Source organism: Pteropus alecto, unplaced genomic scaffold (assembly GCF_000325575.1).
Source record: "Pteropus alecto unplaced genomic scaffold, ASM32557v1 scaffold78, whole genome shotgun sequence".
NCBI classification, from domain to species: Eukaryota; Metazoa; Chordata; class Mammalia; order Chiroptera; family Pteropodidae; genus Pteropus; species Pteropus alecto.
This window is the reverse complement of record NW_006443124.1, coordinates 18,282,443-18,299,966: the sequence shown is the minus strand read 5'-3', so window position 1 is coordinate 18,299,966 and position 17,524 is coordinate 18,282,443. Positions and strand designations below refer to the sequence as shown.

Genomic DNA, 17,524 nt, shown 5'->3' with positions numbered 1-17,524 from the left:
GATGTAGTCTCATTCATTTATTTTTGCTTTTACTCCCCTTGCCTTTGAGGTCACATTCATAAAATCCTCTTTAAATCCAAGGTCCATGAATTTAGTTCCTAAGTTTTCTTCTATGCAATTTATTGTTTTGGGTCTTATATTCAGATCCTTAACCCAATTTGAGTTAATTTTGGTGTGTGGTGATAATCAATCTAGTTTCATTCCTTTTCAGGTGGGGACAGAAAGAAATCTAACTATTGGAGGTGAACACACAATGCAATATATATATTATATTATAATATGTGCAATGTTAATGTATTATACATATTACTGTTAAATTGTGCACCTGAAACTTACTGGATTTCATTAACCAATGTCACCATAAAAAATAAAATAAATTACAGTAAAAAGAAGTCAAAGGCAATACAGAAATTTAAAAGCAGCAAAAGACAAGTCACATACAAGAAAGCCCCATAAAACCATAGGAAGATATCTCAAAGACAATTTTGAAAAGAATGGAATCACATTCATATTATGGAAAAAATACTGTCACGTGACATGGCAACCAGGGACGCGTATGTTGTGGGAACTGCACCAACTGTAATAAAACATTTTATGAACAAGCTAAATTGGCATCAGGAACAATGCTTCTGGCTTTCGGATCATGGAGCCAGAATGGTGAGAGCCTGAGTACATGTCCACTCTGTGATCATGACTACGTGTGCAACAACCATCTGAGAACGACCTGCAGATCAGCAGAACAGATTTATTACCATCAATGATATAAACAGGAAGGTACGGAGAAAGGAGTACTAAGGTACAGAGCAAGAAGCAGGTGTTCGGAGGAAGGGTCCCCTCTTTCTGGCACCAGGGCGCCAAGGCTGCTCCCGGAGTTTCCTGAAGCGGGTGTGGGGGGCTGACGTTACTCCTCGAGTGCTAAGGACGAGGCAGACGGAGGCTGCGGGGGTACCAGCAAGCTCCCAGGGAGGAGTCTTCCCCTCCACCCCCCAACTCAGGCGCAGCGGCCTAGGCCTGGAAGATGTGCATTCAGGCCCCCGGGCAGCCCCTAGGTGCTTCCAGACAGCAAACTGCTCAGTCGGGCTCAGAAGATCTGCCGCCTTGCCCAGGCCTCGGTGGCAGGAGCGCCGGGCAGGAACCCAGGCCCATACAGGAGTGAGCGCACTGTCCCTCATGGGTCGAGGCAGGAGCAGGTGACCTCCACTGGTCCAGCTGGTGGGCCAATCCCCAAAGACTGCGGCCAGAGATGGGGGCAGTGAGTGCAGGACTCCAAGGCGGACCCGTGGCTCTGAGGGACCTAGTCAGATTGGGCCCCAGATGCACGGCCGGCGCCCCTCAGCTGCCCAGGGGAGCGATCTCGGAGCATCTGACATGCGTCCTCTCCTTGGGGCTGGCAAGCAAAGTGCGCGAACTCCTCGAGCCAGACACAGCCTCTTCCCACCACCGACCACCATGACCCATTTCAGCAAGGCCCTGCCTGTGAGCTCTCCGCCGAGGTCAAGAACAAGATTGCTTCCAAGTGTGATCATCAGGCAGAAGATATTCTCAATTGGATAGAAGTGACAGGCACTAGCGCTGGCACTAGCTTGCACCTGGGCTTAAAAAACGGCACAGTCTTCTGAGAACTCATAAACAAGCTGCAGCAAGGCTCATTGAAGAAGGTCAACGAGTCATCATTAAACTGGCCTTATTTGGAGAATATTGGCAACTTTTTTCAAGCTATTCAGATTGAGGATATGAAGCCACATGACAGATTTGAAGCAAATAATATTTTTGAGAATGGAAACATGACACAGGTTCAGGCTACGCTGGTAGCTTCAGCAGGCCTGGCTAACACAAAAGGCTTCCGTACAATCATTGACATTGGACTAAAGTATGCAGAAAAACAAAACGTTTTGATGAAGGGAAATTAACAGCTGGCCACAGAATAATTGGTTTGCGGGTGGGAACCAACACATGCTCCAGCTAGGGGAATATGACAGCCTGTTGGACCAGAGGGCATCTTTATGATCCCAAAATGCAAACTGACAAACCTTCTGACCATGGTTAGTTTGAAGATGGGCTCCAGCAAAGGAGCCAGCCAGGTGGAGATGTTAGTGCCAGGCACCAGAAGAGACATCTACCATCAGAAGTTAATCGGCAACCAGTGGACAACTTGATATTTCTCTATAGATGGACAACAAAAAAGTCACTTCCCAGAAAAGGATAAGTGTGAATGGGCTTGGGAGACAAGTATATAATCCCAAATACTGTGCTGCTCCATCAGAACCTGTCATTCACAACGGAAGCCAAGGAACAGGAACAAATGAGTTGCAAATCAGTGATAGCAATTACTGGGCAGAATACCCAGATGAGCATCATGGCGAGTACTAAGATGACTACCCCAGAGACTACCAGTATGATGACAAAGGCATCGATGATTAGATTCTCAGAGAGGAGCTCAGTATTAGCCCATTGTTTTTATTCAGTGAGACACAAGCTAACTCTGAGTAATTTTTATCTTGTCTTCCTCAAACACTACTATGCTTATTGTACCTAAAGGGAATATCGCCTTACATACATTCCTTTTTCTATCTCTTTCCGAAACAGGTGCCTTTTTAGTGCCATAATAGTTAAATCCTCCAGCATAACCACTAATTCACATATGAAGTAAAAAGGAATACTGTGAGAGGGGGATACTCCTGTACAGTCAATGCTTTCAGTACAAATCTATGTTTTTTTTTACAATCTTCTTCTTAAATTAGTGTTTTTAAACAATAGGAACCTTTTTTTTTTCTTTTTACAGTTTAATATCTGGTTTCTAAGGGGTATTTTCCAACTGACTTTAAGATGCATCATTTTTTTAAGAAATTTACATATCGGTTTTTACAGTACCATTTGCTATTTTTAAATAAAGTCATGATCTGTGTGCATTTGTGATGATATGTGTACTCGTTCTCACCTGAGCTGACAATATCTTTTCAGAGTGGAGTTTGGAAAGGAGCATGTACAACATTGGCCTGCAGGCATGTAGGTCTGGGTAGTGTGTGTGTTCTTCCTGTTTGTGCCAATTTATCGATGTAGAGTTGATCTGTTTTCTTCAACTGTATTTATTGCTGCATTTCTCAGCATAAATTTATCCCATTGTATTTTTATAAATATTTTTTGAACATTAAAAAAAGATGTAAAGAGAACCACATGAAGACAGATAGCAGAGCAGAGGAAGAGGAAGCTGGGTAGAAGAGCCCCATAACACCTGGCTTTGAAAACCAGTGAGCTTATGTCTGCAGGAGCCAAGGCCAGCAGGAAACCAAGTTTGTACTCTCTCTAGGTCCCGAGGCAGAAGCAGCCATTTGAAAAGGACCTGGATCATAAGTGGATGTAATACACTGACTGATTTTAGGGCATGTGCTAGAGGGCAGGGATCTGGTGGGAGTTTTTTCAGGAACAGAAGTGCTGGTGGGTGCCATTTGTTTACTCTCCATCCACCTATCTGGTCCGATACTGGCAAACACTATGTTTCACATGCTTCATTAACCTTGCTAACACTGTTTGCCCACTGTGGCATTGCTCTGAGGACACACCCTGGCTGGCACCCATCCTAAATGGCCCCTGCCTTGTAACATCCAGTGGGTGGCCTCAGCCAGCACTGGTGCTCCTACAAAGTGGCCCCTGTCTTGTTACACCTCGTGGGCAGCCTCTATTGACAATAACACACAGCAGTGAGTGCAACAGTTGAGGCTGGGCCTCACAGTCCTGCCACCAGTGCAACAGCAGCAGTTGCAGTCGAACCCACTAGCCAGCTGTATCTGGGATGCTGCCCTGCACACCAGTGTACCTGCAATAGTGTGTCCAGGCCTTATAGCCAGCAGGGCCAGGAAACAGCCTTGCCTGCCAGTGCATCCATAGCAGTTGTGGCTCAGCCACAACAGGAGGCCATACTAGTGCAAACAATGAACACCTCTAGAGCACCTGGTTCTGGTGACCAGGGAAGATTGCATCCCTCAGCCCCACAGGACACCTTTACATAAGGCCACTTTTTCAATAGCAGGAGATGTAGCTGATCTACCTAAGACATAGAAACAAAGAGGCAAAATGAAGAGAAAAAGAATATGTTCAAAAAAAAAAAAGCAAAATGAAACCTCAGAAAAAGAACTAAATGAGCAGAGGTAAGCTGTCAACTACATAAACAGTTCAAAGTAATAGTCATAAACATGCCCTTTAAACTCTGCAGAACAGTGGGTCAACTCAGCGAGGACTTTAACAAAGAGAAAAATAATGTGAAAAAGAACAAATCGGAACTGAAGAATGTAACAACTGAAATGAAAAATACACTAGAGGGAGTCAATAACAGATAGATAATGCAGTAGAACGAATCAGTGGTCAGGAAGACAGGAAAGTGGAAATCATCTAACTGGAAAAGCAAAATGAAAAAAAGATTAAAAAAAAATGAGACTAGCATAAGGAACTCCTGAGACAACATCAAACATACTAACATTTGTATCATAGGAGTCCCAGAAGGAGAAAAGAGAAAGAGACAGAAAACCTACTTTAGGAAATAATGGCTAAAACTTTTCTAACCTAGTGAAAGAGACAGAAATCCAAATCCAGGAAGTACAGAGAGTCCCCAAACAAGATGAACCCATAGAGATATAGGGTGACTAAATAGATAAAAAATTAAGACTCTTACAAAAGCTGCCTACAAGAGACTCATTTCAGATCTAAAGACTCACTTCAGATCTAAAGGGGTGAAAAATATTTCATGCAAAAATAAATGAAAACAAAAAGGCTGGAGTAGCAATACTTATATCAGACAAAATAGACTTTAAAACAAAGAATTAACAAGAGACAAGGGTATGACATAACGATAAAGGGATCAGTCCGACGAGGACATAACACTTGTTAACATCTGTGCATCCAACATAGGAGCAACTTAGACAATATTTACAAACATAAGTAGAGAGATTGACAGTAATATAGTAATACAATAATACTAGGAGATTTAAATACTCCACTTGTATCAATGGATAGATCATTCAGACAAAATCAATAAGGAAACATTGGCCTTTAAGCTATACATTAGATCAATGGATTTAATAGATATATACAGAACATTCTATTTAAAAACAATAGAATACGCATTCTTCTCGAGTGAACATTAAACATTTTTCAGGATAAATCACGTTAGGCCATAAAAAAAATCTCCATAAATTTAAAAAGATTGAAATCATATCAAGCATCTTTTCTGAACATAATAATATGAAACTGGAAATTAGTTATAAGAGAAAAACTGACAAAAACACACTTGGAAGCTGAATAACATGCTACTAAATCACCAATGGGTCCAGTGAAGAAATCAAAGAGCAAATCAAAAATACTTTGAGACAAATTAAAATGGAAACAATATTACAAAATCATGGGACACAGCAAAACCCTTTCTAAGGGAAAGCTTGTAGTAATACAGGACTACTTCAAGAAACAAGAAAAATCTCAAATAATCTAACTTTACACCTAAAGGAATTAGAGAAGAACAAAAAAAGCCCAAAGTTAGTAGAAGAAAGAAAATAATAAAGACCAGAGAAAAAGTAACTAAAATTGAGTTTGGATACTTCACTCTTCCTGGTTTCAAACTATACTATAAAGCTGTAGTAATCAAAACAGCATGGCACTGCAAAAACACGTAAATAAATGAAACAGAATAAAGCTCTCAGAAATAAATCCACACTTTTATAATCAACTAAATTTACAACAAAAGAGTCAAGAATATGCAATGAGGAAGTCTTCAATGAATAGTGTTGGAAAAACTGAACAGCTATATGCAAAAATATAAAACTGGACCATTTTCTTACACCATTACAAAGATGCTTGATACAAAAATAAACTCAAAATGGATTAAAGACTTAAATGTAAGACCTGAAACCATAAAACTCCTAGAAGAAAAAGTATATGCATACTGGTTAATGCATAATGTTGGTTAGAAATATATTTTTGGATGTGTCTTCTTGGGCAAAGGTAACAAAATAAAAAATAAACAAATGGAACTATATTAGACCGAAAAGTTTTTGCGCAGTAAAGGAAACCATCAACAAAATGAAAAGACAACCTACTGACTGAGAAAAGATATTTGCAAAATGATATATCTGATAAAGGATTAATATCCAAAATATATAAAGACTTTATACAGCTAACCTCAGAAAAACAAATAATTCAATTCGAAAATGGGCAGAAGACCTAAATAGATATTTCTTCAAAGAAGACATGCAGATGGTGAACAGACACATGAAAAAGTGCTCAAAATTACCAATCATCAGAGAAATGCAGGCAGAAACCACAATGAGATATCATTCACACTTGTCAGAATTGCCACCGTCGTAAAGAAATGACAATTGTTGGTGAGGTTGTGGAGAAAAGAGAACCTCATGCACTGTTGGTGGGATTGCAAATTGGCACATTCACTTTGGAAAACACTATAGTATTTCCTCAAAAAATTAAATATAGAACTACCATACAATTTATCAATTCCGGTTCTGGGAATTTATCTTAAGAAAATGAAAAAACTAATTATGTATATGGCACCTAGGTGTCCATCAATAGAGAAATGCATAAAGAAGAACTGGATATAGAACAATGAAATATTACTCAACCATAAAGAAGAATAAAATCTTAGCATTTATGATTACATGGATGAACCATGGTTGGTTAAGTGGAATAAGTCATAGAAAGACAAATACTGTATCATTTCACTTATACATGGAATCTAAACTAAACTAATGAACAAACAAAACAAAACAGACTCATAGATACAGAGAATAAACTGATAATTTCCAGAGGGTTGGGTGGTGGGCAGAATGGGCAAAAAAGGTGAAGGGGATTAAGAGCTGCAAACTTATAGTTATAACATAACTATAGTCACAGGTATGTAGTGTACAACACAGGGAATACAGTCAATAATATCACAATGATTTTGTACAGTGACAGATGAGTACTAGACTTCTTGTGGTGATTGCATCATAAGTTATGTAAATGTTAGATCACTTGGATGTACACCAGGAACTAATACAGTATAGTAGGTCAGCTATACTTTAATTAAAAGAGCTTTACACTTCACAATTAAAAAAAGAAAAAAATACTGCCAACCAAGAATAATACTATACCCAGCAAGTTGTCCTTCAGAAATACAGAAAAGAAAGACTTTACTAAACAAACAAGACCTGAAAAAATTCATCACCACTAGATATACCTTACAAATACATTAAAGTTCTTGGGGTGGAAATAAAACAATGCTAATTAACATCATAAAAACATAAGAAAGCAGTGTAAAACTCACTGGTAATGGAAAATATATAGTCAAATGTACATTCTGTAATATGTTAATGATAGTGCATAGTTCATTTACAACTCTAGGTTAAAAGTTCAAATAACAAAGGTAGGAAAAATAACTGTAATGAAAATAATCTGTTAATTGTCACACAATATAAAGAATAAGTAGATTGTAACATCAATAACCTAAAATGAGAGGGGAGAAGCAGAATATAAAGCTTAGAAATTCTATTAAACTTAAGTTGTTATTAATTTAAAATAAGATGTTATAATTTTAAGATGTAAGCCTCATGGTAACCCAGAGTGAATAACCTATAGTAATTACACAAAAGAATACGATAAAGAAGTCAAAGCAGACTGATATCTCAAGGTATCAAAACACAGACACAGACACAGAATAAGTAACAAGAAATAATAGATCTACAAAACAACCAGAAAAATACCCAGTGGCAATAGTTAAGTCTTTCATTATCAACATTTACTTTGATTGTAAATGGATTAAATTATCCATAAAAAACCATAGACAGTTTGAATGTATATTAAAAAACAAACAAACAAACAAAAAAACCATGATCCAATGATATGTTCTCTTATATAAACTAGAATAAAAGAATGCGTACAGTTGACCCTTTCCATTCATGGATTCCCAACCATGCATCAAAAACACTGTTTTTGTTTTTATGTGAGATTGGTTCAATTTGCAGATGCGAAACCCAGGGACCTGAAGGGCTGACTGCATATTTATTGAAAAAAAAATCCACACATAAGTGGACCTGCATAGTTAAACATTGTGTTGTTCAAGGGTCAACTGTTCATGTGTGTGTGTGTTTAAAAAAGCCATTAATATTAACAAGAAAATAACACAAAGTCATAAGCAGTTATATCATGGAAAAGGACACAGGTGGCCAATAAAGATCTGAAATAGATGAGATTTCAAGAATGGGATTTTTCCTCCATTCAAGTAGAAAAAAATAAAAGATTCAGACAATACCAAGAGTTGGTGAATATGTTCAGGAGTGTACCATTTAACACTACTGATCAGAATGTACACAGATATGACGATTTTAGTGAAGAGATTGACAACACATGCATACTGCACATTCACATTGACAGCGCCGCTTTCTATTGCTAGGTGTACTCCCAAAGGAAATTCTTGCAGTTTTAAGAAGTAGTATAAAGAAATATTCAAAAACCTGTTCTTTGTAGCAGAAATATAAAAATCCTAAAGGTTCATCCACAGGTGTGTTAATAAATAATGTGTAATATTCACACAATAAAATATTTTACAATAGCCCAAATCAATAAACTCTAGCAATCTGAAATATATAAAATCAATATTAGTGACATAATAACATTAAGAATTTCAGAAAAGTTACAGAATAGTAAACAATACCTTTTTAAAGAAAAAAGGTAAAGTATTAAACAGTTAAAATAAAAGATGTTTAATGTCTACATTTAGATGAGATAAAACTAAATGAAAGAATATGAGTGTGCTGAATACTGGATTCCTTCCTGTCGTAGGTGTAGGAAAATAGGGCAAAGGGAGACCACATTTTAAGTGTAAACAGCTGTTCAATTCCTGGATTTTATTTTGGTTGGCAGTTTCAGAGTGTTTTTTAAAGATCAACAACAAACAACCAAAATTTGATAATAAATAGAGATAAAAAAGGATCGTACTCCCCACCAAAATTTATATATTTGAGAGAGACACTTTAGAGAAGACTCAAATAAATGTTCACGTATTAATATACTAAAATAATTTGATTTAAATGATTCCCCAAATTATCAAATGATCCAGTTTAATCAGAAACAAAATGTAAAGGCAGGTATTGTGTGTAATTAAAATTATATATGTATACACACACACACACACGCACATACACATACATGTAAAGGCCAAGAAGAGATAAAACAATCTTCAAGAAGTAGTTTACAAAAACTCCTATAACTGGAATTAAAGCAAATAAAACTAGTCAGAGTAATGGACAGGTAAATTTCAAAAAACTTCCAAAAGACTTATTCCATGGATTCCCCAGAAGCACAGTCTCAGGCAATGATTCAAGCATCACTTTTTATTGTGAATTGTCATTCCAGGGAAGTAGCATTTAGAAAAATATAGTGAGCAGAAAAGTAAGGAGGGAAAACACGAGTCTGTCACTAGGGGCATCTAATAAATGCAACTGATGGCTCAGCCTAATAGAACCATCTTCTGAAACCCATATAAACTGGCCAGTTTTGTCAGTTGGTGTCTGTCTTCCATATTTTATCATTTTTCCCTGTAGGAAATTATCTTCATTCTTTCACCCTGAAGAAGGAGGGCAGAGGCACAGGGCACAAGCAGAGCATACAGAGGAGCTGGTCTGTATGCTGGAGGGGAGCACAGGGCTCAAAAGCTCTGGTGACCAATGAGATGAGAGAGTCAGGTGACCAATGGGCTGAGAGGGTCAGAGGCTGGAGCATGAGAGGACTTGAGTATGTTTCCCCCGTGACCAAGCTATACTTGCCCTTATACAATAGTAACCACAAACTAAGTATCAGGTAAAGTTTAATCTGTTTCAGTACAAATACCATAGCCAGCAAGGCATCTGCAATTGCACTCCTGACTGAAATTTTCTCCACCATACCGCCATCCACGGGGGCCAGCTGAGGCTTGGGGATGGCTGGACCAGTGAATTGAGCAGGATTCTGAGGGCATCTGTGTCCTTACATTCTTGATGGTCATGTGAATCCTGGTGATTACTCCTAAAATGCAGCATCACTTCTAATTCACTCACCCACTTGGGGAGTGGGGTTTAGGGGCAGTGTCCACTTTCTCTTCCATGTCAGAATGACCCTGACTCCACAGTGCAGGAAACCGATGGGTGGACACTGCTGATTTTTATCCCTGTATTACTTTCATGTTGTGGGAAAAACAGCCACTGGCCCAGTGGGGATGGATCAAAACTAATGCTCCACCTATCACCTGGTCTCCAAAGGTTTCTACTCGGACCAGAGGACAAGGGTGATCTTTAAAATCCTTGATATTGATGATGGCTCAGACAGTGTAGCTAACCACACTTAACAAGTTTAGCTACTACAATTTCCCCAATGCATTAACTTTAAAAAAGTGGTGACAGAAATATCTTGGAAATGAGGTGAGAAATATTTATTCTTTATATATTTGGTGAACTCACAGTGCTTCCTGGAAAAAATGTTTAAATGATGCACTCTGGATTGTGAATTGTCAGATCCCTAATCTAGGTGAGAGACTATGATATTCAACTTTGGTTGATGTTTTCCTTCTGCTTGACAGATATATAGGTTTTTGTTTGTTTTGGGGGAGGGGCGGAGTATACTTACTAGGCAACACTCTTGCAAGCTGTCCATCTATCTTGTTATGTCTACTGTACATCCCTGTGGGTCTGGATTCTCTAGATAGCATTTGTTTCTTAAATCTCACTATGAAATTATACCCACTTTTCCACTGCCACATGCTCTTGCTTTCTAGAGCAACATCACACCCAGTCACCATGGCATCCACCCCCACCCCCAGTTGTTAACCTTGCCTTTGGATATGTACAACCATCAGATTTCTCAAAGAGGGGATTATCACCTCATCAGAGACTTCTTTATGGCCACAGTAAAGAGGGGTCCTTCTGTACTATCCTAAGGTACACAGTGGTGGGTGGTCCGGAATCACATGGCATATCTGTTCTAATATCTCCAGTAACCCGAGCCTTCCAATCTTCCCTCGGTACACTTCCAAGGCAGTTTTGTCATCTCCATGACATTTACTTTGGTCACTCTTATTGTCAAGCTCCTAGTACCTTCTGGGTTCACACAAAAATTTTGTATTTTGTCATGGTGAGTGTCCCCATGTAAATAATTACTCCCTAAAGAGGCATATGCTATGGTCCCTCCCAGGCCAATGTAATCAAGAGCCATTGCCAAGTGTGGTACCCAAGTTTCTGGCTGTGCATTCTAGTGAGGTCTAGATATGGATGTAAGACAGGACAAATTCTCCTAAGTGAGGGGAGACCAAGCCCTGCACTGGGAGACATGTGGGTTCTTGTGGAGAGCATAGAAAGAATTCGAGCACAAGCCAAAGTTAGAGACAAAAGTTTATTAGAGAAGGGGCAACACTTCACAGGCAGAGTGTGGTCTCTCAGAGGAAGAGTGAAAGAGACTGAGAGAGACTCAGAGAAACGGAGACAATAGAGAGGGACGAGGACAGTGAGAAACAGAGTAAAGGCATTTACAGAGACTGAGAGAAAGATACTGGGAGGGACAGAGTAAAGACATTGAGAAGGCCCTTGAATGTTCAGGGAATCCAGTTTATATATTATTCTTTATTTCCAGTGAGTTACAGTTTAAAGTCTTTGTTTGCCCATTTTTCTTTGATATGGACATACAGTGAGGAAAGATAAGAGTATGTAGCATAAAAAGAGAAGAATATGTAGCATGAAATGACTGCTGCAGTTCCCAGCCTTTAATCCTTAAGTCCCCCCATAGTTTTAGTCATATAGAATGAATGATTTTATTTTGTGTGGGGCAGCCACTTAAAGACTCTGTTTTCCATTTTCCCCTTCACAGATGTGAAGAATGGGTTGTTAGCAATCTCAGCAGAAATCTTCCTTTGTCCTGCAGGTGTCCTCCTGGCCTGGATGCAGGGCTGATCAACATATTGCAGTCTCTGATTATGGCTTGATTAACATTTAGTTATCTTGTCCTCTCCCTGCATGAGCACCTCCTCCCAGAACAGAGGCTGTGCTCTGATCCCTATCATTGGTTTAGAGCTATGAGAAATACATACATAAACCTCCAAGTAGATGGAAATCTTTTTCTTTGGTAAAGAGCTGGAGTTGCCCCTGGTGCTGTGAAGAGTTCAAACTTATTTTTAAAGATTTTCAGGCTTGCTCCTCTTAATATTTCTGATCCAGGTTTCCTATCTTAGATGTGTCCTATCAGGATTATGATTGTGATGCACAGGACCAGTTGAGAATGTGAATCCAGTGTTCATTGCAGCTCCACACTGTTATGGTTAATGTCTGGACCTGATTTTTGGCATAGTCTCCTTTTTGCTCAAAGATAAGAGTCTCTTCACAGCTGACAAGTGACTTTTTGGCTTTTTTGGAATGCCTTAAATTGATGTTCTGAACTTTACATTTTCTTTTTTTTAATACTTAATTATTTTTAACAAGAGCCAGTTTACTGCAAAATTCTTATAATTTTTTTATTGTCCCACTCCACTTAAGTGCTACGGCTACCACATATTTAAAATTCTCCTAGATCATCTAGACCTCCTCTATTTTACCCACAAAGTAAATGTCCCCGAATGCCACAGGCAACACCATAACAACAGCATTGCCATCCCATCTGGAGTCTTCTTTTAAGAACACTCCTTCTAAAAAACTTCCTCATTTTAGGATCTCCAGGAAGCAAAGCCTGAGGCAAAACTTTAGATACTACTACTTAATTAGAAAGAAAAATCCTAGTGACCAGGAGTAAAAGAAGAGGGATGAGGCAGGGAAGAACAGGGCACTAATAGAAACATGCATTTGCAACCAGCAACCACCAGATGTCAATAATGGTTTAATTTTATTGAATGACTTTTTGCAAATTAATATAGTTTATATAGAAGCATTTTACTGGACGGAAGAAAGTTGAATAAGTTATTTTTGGAATCTCATTTCCTAATTACATATTTCTATCTTGCATATGCATAGGCATTAGGCATGTCCTGTGATCTTTGTTGTCTATACTGAGACAACAAATGAAAGTCCAACAAAGAAAGTAAGAAGGGTGCAGTGCAATTATGTGATGAAGCAGAATCGGCTTGATCCTGCTAAAAATCTAGTCCCCTGAATACATAGGTAATATTGACAAAAAAAAAAAAAAATAAGGTAAAATTAGAGAAACCATGGGATAAAAGAGTAAAACACTTCAATAAGCATTTATTAAAGAGAAAATGGAAATATTAAGTAGATGGTAGAAATGTTGTTCAACCTCAAAAATTATGAAAGTTAAAATTACAATGAAATCCCACCGACACAACTGACTAAAAAAAATAAAGGCTTATAATACTATGAGTTATTTAGAAATCAATAAAATCTTATACTGTATGTCTATAGTGATACAATATATTTTTAAAAACAACTCAATATAATGTAATAAAATTGAATTCATGAATAACCTGAGCTTCTGGATATAACCAATAAAACACTTGTGCACATGGACTCCAGGAACCATATCTGAGACTCTTCCCAGAGAGGGTACCAGTCAAGATGGCAGAGTAGAGAAATGCTGTGCCTGCCTCATCTCATGGCCACATTTAAATTATAACTAAATTATAAAACAATCATTATTGAGAATCACATGAAGTCTACCTGAACAGAAGTCCTACAACTAAGGACATACAGAAGAAGTCACATAAAGACTGGTAGAAAAGGCACAGATAAGAAAAAAGGTGGGCCCATATCCACATGTAGTGGTTGAAAACTGAGAGGCATATCTCAGCTGTGGAAGTCTTCACACCAGTCTCCCCATCCCAGAGCACCTGTGCCGGGAGAAGAAGCCCCCACAATATCTGGCTGTGAAAATACCAGGAATTCTGTCCATCTAGATGAGAAAGAGGATGGCTGGAAACCCAGCCGTCCTCTGCAAGGGCCCGTGCACAGACTTACTAGCTCCCAGATACTCACTTTGGGTTCCATCAGAAGGACAGCAACTCAGGAGATGCCAGAGACATACAGAGATAAACTGAATGGTGTGGCTTCAAGGTGAGAGCTGGACAGATGGACAGCCACCATCCTGCCTGTGTTGAGCCCACCTCCCACATGGCCAAATCTGGATCTGCATTGGCCTGGTAAACTCTTCTTTTTCCACCCTGGTGACTATCTAGGACCCTGCCCTCCCAACCTGAGCACCACCTGAAGTTCTTTCAGCTGTCAACAGCCAGTGTTAGCTCACACTATATTTTTTATTGGACAATAAATAGGCTTAATGTTCCCTGAGCCTTTAACACAGTGGCCCCAGATTCAGCACTGGCACAAAATCTGAATCTGCACTAATGTGGTGAATGCCACTTGCTCCACCCTGATGACTTCCTGAGACCCCGCCTCACCCAACTCATAAACCATCCAAGACCCTTTCAGCAGCTGAGCTTTACAGGCAGATGGCAGGGCTCAGGGTTCCCTGGGCTTTTACTGAGCTTCCCCAGGCCTAGTACTGGTGTTAGCCAGCCTTGGTTCCCAGCAAGGCCTCTCTCATGTACCTCCAGGTTCAGCAAAGGAAGTGACCAACTTCAGATCACTTTGTAGCTCCTACCAGGTAGTCCTAGGTCAGTCACTGACCTTGGACTACAAAGGAGCTCCTCCCAAGAGGCCTCAGAGCCAACACAAATGGTGGCTGAATTTAGACCACAACATAGCATCATAAGATTAGCCCCACAAGATGACATACCTAAAGGGTGGTCTAACTGGCACCAGAGCCCACTGGGGCAAATCCATCTCCAAAGGGTCAGCCCCTGTACAACAGTTACTATGTATGCTGTGATCATGGCCAATCCTCAAAGCCAGTAAGAATGAAGGTAAATCATACTCACTGATGTGCCAACAGCAATCAAGCCTCAACTACAAAGGTTAGCACACATAACCCACACTAGGGACACCCCTGGAGCATCAGGCTAAGGTGACAAGGAAGAGAGAACACCTACTACAAAAGATCATTCTACCAAGACTGGGAGACATAGAAGATATACCTAATACAAAGAAACACACACAGAGAGGCAGCCAGAGTGAGAAAACAAAGAAATATTTTAAATGAAAGAAAAAGAGAAATCACAGGGGAAATAAAATGAAATAGAGAAAAGAGATCTACCAGATACAGAGTTCAAACACTGGCTATAAGGAAGCTCAATAACCTTAGTGAGAACTTAAAAAAATAATAAGCATAAAAAAATCATAGAAATTATAAAACCTAACCAGTCAAAAATGAAGAATAGAATAACTGAAATGAAGAATACACTAGAAGAAATCGACAGCAGATTATATAAAGCAGAGAATAGAATTAGTGATTTGGAAGATAAAGTAGCAGAAAACCTAATTAAAACAACAAAAAGAAAAAAGGAATAAAAAAGAAGATAGTTTAAGGGACCTCTGAGACAATATCAAGCATAACAGCATTCACATCATAGGGATCCAGAAGAAGTACAGAGAGAGCAAAAGATTGAGAACTTATTTGAATAAATAATGATGGAAAATTGTCCTAATCTGGTGAAGGAAATAGACATACAAGTTCAGGAAACAAACAGAGTTCCAAACAAGATGAACCCAAAGACACATCATAATTAAAATGCAAAGGTTAAAGATAAAAAGAATTTTAAAAGCAGCAAGAGAAAGACAGTTAGTTACCTAGAAAGGAGCCCCCATGAGACTGTCAGCTGATTTCTCAACAGAAATATTGCAGGCCAGAAGGGATTGACATGAAATATGCAAAGTGATGAAAAGCAAAAACCTACAAACAAGATTACTCTATGCATCAAGGCTAACATTTAACATTCAAAGAGCAATAAAGAGTTTTCAGACAAAATAAAGATTAAAAAATTCATTACAACCATACTAGTTTTAGAAAAATATTGAAGAGACTTATTTAAAAAGAAGGGAAAAAATAAAACATAAATATGAATAATAAAATGGCAATAACTATGTACCTATCAATAATCACTTAAATGGAAATGAATTAAATTCTCCAATTAATAGACACAGGGTAGCTAAATGGATACAAAAACAAGACCCATACATATGCTGTCTATAAGAGACACACTTTAGATCAAAAGACACACACAGACTGACATTAAAGGGATGGAATAAAATATTTCATAAAATGAAAGCAATAAAAGCTGAAATAGTAATATTTATATCACAAATTGACTTTAAAACAAAGCCTATAAAAAGAGACAAAGAAGAGCACTTTATAATAATAAAGAGAGCAATCTAACAAGAGGTTATAACACTTATAAACATTTATTCACTCAACTCAGGAGCAACTAAACACATAAAGCAAAATTAACCCACATATAGGAGAGGTTTATGGTAAAACAATTACAGGAAAAAATTTTTAACAGTCCATTGACATCAATGGATATATCTACTAGACAGAAAATCAACAAGGTATAGCAGCCTTAAATGACACATTAGACCATATGGATTTAATTGATAGTTGTAGAGCATTTTAACCAAAAGCAGCAGAATCTGCATTCTTTTCATTGGTACCTGATATATTTTCCAAGATAGACCATGTGTTAGGCCACAAAACAAGTCTCAATAAATTTAGAAAGTTTGAAATCATATCATGTGTCTTCTCCGACACAGTGCTATGAAACTGGAAATCAATTACGAGAAAAAAAAAACTGAAAAACACACAATCAATGGAGACTAAATAAATGCTACTAAACAATAAATGGATTAACAATGAGATCAATGAAGAAATAAAAGACACCTTGAGACAAATGAAAATAAAAACACAACAATTCAAAACCTATGGCACAGAGCAAAAGCAGTCTTAAAAGGGAAATTCATAACAACATAGCATAACCTCAAAAAACAAGAAAAATCTCAATGTAAAAAATCTAAACTTACACATAAAGAAACTAGAAAAAAAAAACAGAGTATAAGGAAGGAGATAAAGATCAGAGCCGAAATAAATGAAATAGTCTAAAAACAATACAAAAGATCAATGAAACCAAAAGCTGGTTCTTTGAAAGGAAAAAGAAAAATGATAAACCTTTAACCAGACTCTTCAAGAAAAAAAGAGATCTAAATAAATAAAATCAGAAATAAAAGAGAAGTGAGAACTGACAACACAGAAATAAAAAAAAGTATAAAAAATGCTATGAACAGTTAATTATATATCAACAAATTGGAAAATCTGGAAGAAATGGATTAATTCCAAGAAACATACAATCATCTAAGACTGAATCAAAAAGAAACAGACAATCTGAACAGACTGATTACTACTAAGAACATGGGATCAGTAATAATAATAATAATAATAATAATAATTAATAATAACAATAATAATAAAAACTTCCAACAAACGAAAGCTCTGGATCAATCATATCACAGGTGAATTTTATCAAACACTTGAAGAAGACTTAAAATTTATCCTCCTCAAACTATTACAAAAATTCAAGAGGAAGGAAGGCTTCCAGCTTATTTACTCTGACCATGACCTTGATTACAAAACCAGA

At 37.9% G+C, this 17,524-nt stretch overlaps 1 pseudogene; it reads left to right on the top strand.

The window, feature by feature from the left end:
- Positions 1-623: 623 nt before the first annotated feature.
- Positions 624-2,421, top strand: LOC102887295 (annotated as a pseudogene).
- Positions 2,422-17,524: the final 15,103 nt, after the last annotated feature.